The sequence below is a fragment of the Ascaphus truei genome, chromosome 15, assembly GCF_040206685.1.
Source record: "Ascaphus truei isolate aAscTru1 chromosome 15, aAscTru1.hap1, whole genome shotgun sequence".
In the NCBI taxonomy this organism is placed as follows: domain Eukaryota; kingdom Metazoa; phylum Chordata; class Amphibia; order Anura; family Ascaphidae; genus Ascaphus; species Ascaphus truei.
Genome location: NC_134497.1, coordinates 24,977,705 through 24,983,301, shown reverse-complemented (window position 1 = coordinate 24,983,301; position 5,597 = coordinate 24,977,705).

Genomic DNA, 5,597 nt, shown 5'->3' with positions numbered 1-5,597 from the left:
ATATAAAACGTCAGAGCAAATGTTTGCATGTATTTAAACAAAATGACTTCATAATAGTATAAAAATGCTCCTAATTCAAAGTCAATATTAAGACCTCTTGGAGAGAGAGTCTGTAATTCATAGATCCAGTATGCCTCACGCACACTGCATCTCTGCAATCTATTCCCACCTCTTGTACTGGCTTGGATGGTCTCAATAGCCTGACACATTAACACCTTGGGATTTTGATTATGATGTGTGAGGAAGTGGTGGGACACACTATGGGTGACTAATCCCTTTTTTATATTGTATATATGCTCATATACCCTCCGTTGGAACGTTCTACTTGTCCGCCCAACATATTGTAAGCCACAGGGGCATTGGAGTAAGTATATCACATATGTTGTGTGGCAGTTAATAAATGACCTAATAGGGTAAATATTATGAGTTACATTAGATCTAAACATCTTAGTTGTACAACTATGTGAACATGCAAAACATTTACCACATTTAAAAAAACCTTTTTCTAATTTAGCAGTTTGTTTAGAATAATTAAGTGGGCAACTTGGAGCCAATTTAGATTTTAAATTTGTGGCCCTAGGGAAGATTATAGTAGGTTTAGGAGGGAGAATTTTGACTAGGGTATTATCCCTTAGGAGAATTTGCCAATACGTATTAATAATCTGCCTAATCGTTGGTGCCATCTCATTATATTGTGTAATGAATGACACCATCTGATGAAATTTATTTTTTGATACTTTTTTTCTTGTATTTAAACAGATGATCCCTGTCCAGATTTGTTACCTTTTCTATTGCTTTATCGAGAAGTTTCTCCGGATATTTTCTATCAACGAATTTCTGCTTAAGTTCCTCAGCCTGAGACGCAAAAGCTTCAACATCTGAGCAATTGCGTCTCAGGTGGAGGAACTGGCCCCCTGGAATATTTCTAATCCATAATGGATCATGAGAACTATCAGCCCTTAGATAGGTGTTGGCCTGCACCAGCTTGAAGAATGTTTTGGTGTGTAGTGTATTGTTAGTGATATAAATATTTAAATCTAAAAAATCAATGTGATCAGTGCTCGATTTAAAAGTAAACTTAAGATTTCTATCATTGTGATTAAGGTAAGTGAAAAAAGTCTCTAATTGTGTTTCACCGCCAGACAAGATGAAAATGACGTCATCTATGTACCATTTCCAGAGCACCAGGTTTGCCTCAAAAGGACAGTTGTTCCAGATAAAGTCTTCTTCCCAACTGTCCATAAATATGTTGGCGTAACTTGGGGCAAACCTGGTGCCCATGGCGGTTCCACACACCTGCTTATAAAATTGAGAATTAAACATAAAATAGTTGTGAGTTAAAATGTAATGAATACTGTACCAGAATTAATTTTTTATAACTTTCATTTTTATTTGGTAATACAGTGCATACAAGACATCACCACCCATTAACATACATTACTATATTCCCATTTATGTCGGAAAAACCATAACTTTGACATATGACGACTGATAGACTAGACAAACTACATGTAAAGACACACTAATGGGACAGACACGACATACCGGACTGGGGCGAGGCACAGGGGGGGGGAATGAGGGGGCCCTGGAGTCTGTGTCCTTGAGGGGGAGGCACTGCGTCTTGATTTGTGAACTTGCCGCTTCCTGTTTACCGTCTGGAGAGCCCTACTCTATCTGTCTCTATGTCTTCGTCTGGATTGGCCCGTCAAAGGAGAACGCATTTGCTATTATTATTGCAAAATTGTGGCGGCGTCCACCCCCGGGATGTCTGTTTGGGCTAACCATGGGGCACATATTTTTAGAAATTTGGGGCCAGAGTCGTTGACCCAACTCGTCAACTGTTCCATCTGGCAGACATGCCAAATTCTATTCCTGATTTTGGGTATAGTTGGTACTTCTTTTTGTTTCCACAATGCTGCGGTTGCGAAATGTGCAACCAATTTGTGTGTCACCTTGGACACGCCCTGGGGCTGTCTGCCCACTTGGAACAGCCACGGGTCCAGCGGGATCTCCAAATTGAGAATCCTTTGTAGCCACTCTCTGATAGATTCCCAAATCTGGACCACGTTTGGGCAGAACCACAGCATATGTTTCAGGTCAGCGACTTCCCCGCACTGTTTTGGGCAGAGCGGGGAATATCCCCTGACAAATTTAGATAGTTTTGCTGGGGTATGATACCACCGCATTAGGACTTTATATGCGTTCTCCTTTAACGTGGCACATATTGAGCTTTTAGCTGCCGCTTGCAATATGTGGTCCCATTCCTCGTCCTCTAGTGTCTCTCCTAAATCTGTCTCCCATTGTCACATGTATTTCAGTCGAGGGGCGTCTGGACATCCTAGAGATTAGTCCCCTTGTGTCCGTTTCTCTAGAACAGCGTTTCCCAAACTTTTTTTTCCCATGACCCGGTTATTTTTTAACTTCTTCGTGACCCACTAAAATTTTTATCGCCTATAGGTAAAATAAAACAGTTATGAATGTCCATACAGATTTCATATATTCTCCCAATCCCCTCTATTCTCTCTCTCCCCCCCCCCCATTCTCTATCTGACCTGCACAGACGCACACAGTCGCTGACCTACAGACACTCACACAGACAGACCAACACACATAGACCACGCACAGACACAGACACTGCTGGCCTGCACAGACACACAGACACTGATACACACACAGCCACTGATACACACACAAGCAGCCACTGACACACAGACACTGATACACACACACACACTGATACACACACACACTGCTACACACACACACACACACAGACACTGATAGACACAGACACTGATAGACACAGACACTGATAGACACAGACACTGATAGACACACACTGATAGACACACACACTGATAGACACACACACTGATAGACACACACACTGATAGACACACACTGATACAGACACACACATACAAACACTGATACACACACACTGATACACACACACACACTGATACGCACACACACTGATACTGATACGCACACACACACAGACACTGAAACTGAAACACACACAAACACTGATATACACACACACACACACACACACAGCCACTGATACACAAACACACACAGAGACACTGATACACACAGACACTGATACACACACACTCTCCCCTATACACACACAGACACACACAGTGAATTACAGGCAGCGACGGATGTGAGTGACTGGAGCGGGGGGGGGGGGGGAGACAGAGGAAAGGACGGTGATCCAACCAGGCGGTTCCACCGCCTCCCCCTGCCCACCAGCGACCGCGTAGCCACCATTGCCCACCCCCGCGCCCTTCTCCCACACCAAGGGGACCGGGGGGAAGGGAGCGCCGGGACAGGAGGCACAGGTACAACAACACCAACCCCCCCCCTACCACCTCCTATCCAGGGCCGCCAACAGAAATCATGGGGCCCAGGACAAATAAAAGGAGCAGGCCCCCTCCCCTCCGAACCCATAGCGCACCTACCACGAAAAAATATCTTTTAGCGCGCAACTTTTACTTAACTGTTTTGTGGGAGACAGTGACTGGGTGGGAGATGTTGACTTGGGTGGATGGGAGACGGTGACTTTTGGAGATGGTGACTTGGTGGGTGGGTGGTAGACGGGGACTTAGACGGTGACTGGGTTAGGAGACGGTGACTTTGGAGACGGTGACATTTGGAGATGGTGACTGGGTTGGTGGGTGACTTGAGTGGGAGACGGTGGGAGACGGTGACTCGGTGGGTGGGTGGTAGACGGTGACCGGTGACTGGGTGGGAGATGGGTGGGTGGGAGATGGTGACTTGACGGTGACTGGGTAGCTGGGTGGAGACAGTTACTGGGTGGGTGGGAGACAGTGACTGGGTGGGAGAGAGTGACTGGGTGGGTGACAGTGACTGGGTGGGTGACAGTGACTGCGTGGGTGACTGACTGGGTGGGTAGGTGGGTGACAATGACTGGGTGGGTTACAGTGACTGGGTGGGTAGGTGGGTGACAGTGACTGGGTGGGTAGGTGGGTGACAGTGACTGGGTGGATAGGTGGGTGACAGTGACTGGGTGGGTGGGAGACAGTGACTGGGTGGGGTGACTTACCTTGCCGCCGGACGCTTTCCCCTGCTGCCCCCGATATCCCCGCGGCAGCTGCCCGCGACGGGGGTTGGGCTTGGGGGCGCAGGAGGTGGGCTCGGCAGGGGGGCCATGAGAGGTGAGCTCGGGGGGAGCGCGGGAAGCTGGCCGCGGGGGGAAGCGGGCCGCAGTAGGAGCTAGTACTTCCCCCTCCGTCCCACGTAATGTGCGGGCCGCAGAGGAGCTGGTACTTCCTCCTCCGTTCCACGTTGGAAGGGGGGGGTCCCTGCTTGCCCTGCGCATGCGCACGGGACCGCAGGGGGAATCGCCACCATTTTTTTTTTAACTTGAGAGGGGTAGGGGGGACACACGGGGACACCGCGCGGCCAGCCTCGCTGCGACCCGGCAATTATGGTTGCGTGGCCCGGTGCCGGGTCGCGACCCACCATTTGGGAAACGCTGCTCTAGAACACAGCTGTTCGAAATTGGTTCGTGCCGGACGAACTGGGAATTTATTATAGAATGCCCTAACCTGGAGGAATCTAAATAATTCTGAGTTTGGTAGATTTTTCTCTGCTTTAATTATGTCGAACGTCTTGATAAATTTCCTTCCTTCCAGGTCTTTCAATCTTATATAACCCGCTTGCGTCCATTTTACAAATCTGTCACCTAACAGCCCTGGAGCAAAATCCGGATTCCCCACCAAGGGGGTCATCAATGACTGCTGTGTTGTCAACTTAGCTTTAAATTTAGCAGACCGTCAGCGAGTTCGCAATTGCGCAGAGCGGCGTCCCGATCGATTTTATTACATTGTTTTGGGAGCCAAATCAGGTCGTGTAACGTTACTGGCGCGCAACATTCTTTTTCTAGGGCTACCCACCTTCTCTTGGTTGGGTTTGAGTGCCATTGGAAAATTTGGCATAATTGTGCCGCCTTATAGTATGCCAACAAGCAAGGTACCGATAACCCCCCTTTCGTCACTGGCCTTGTCAGTAAGCTTTTTGCAATTCGTGGGCTTTTTTTGTTCCAAATAAATTGAATGATTTGGGCCTGTAGTGCCAGGATCTCAGCCTGAACGAGCAGTATTGGAAGGGCTTGAAACAGATATAGCATTTTGGGTAGTAGGTTCATTTTGACACTATTAATCCTACCAAACCATGATATACCATAGCCTACCCAAACCCTGAGATCCTCCTTCAGTTTCCCCATCATTCTAGGGAAGTTAGCTTTGTATAGTGTTTTGTATTCCTTAGTGATATATACCCCTAAATATTTGATTGCGGAGGGCTGCCATTTAAAATTGAAGTTGAGCTCTATTCATTTTTCGACCGGTTTGGAAAGGTTGATGTTAAGAGCCTCCGACTTGGTCTGGTTAATTTTGAATTCCGAAACCAGGTTGAATGTTCTTAAGATCTCAAAAACGTTGGGCAGGAAGGTAAGCGGCTTTGATAACGTTAAAATCACGTCATCTGCATATAGCGCCATTTTATCCGTCTGCTCTCCTATTTCTATCCCTGCTATATTTGGGCTTAGTCTAATATGGGCCGCT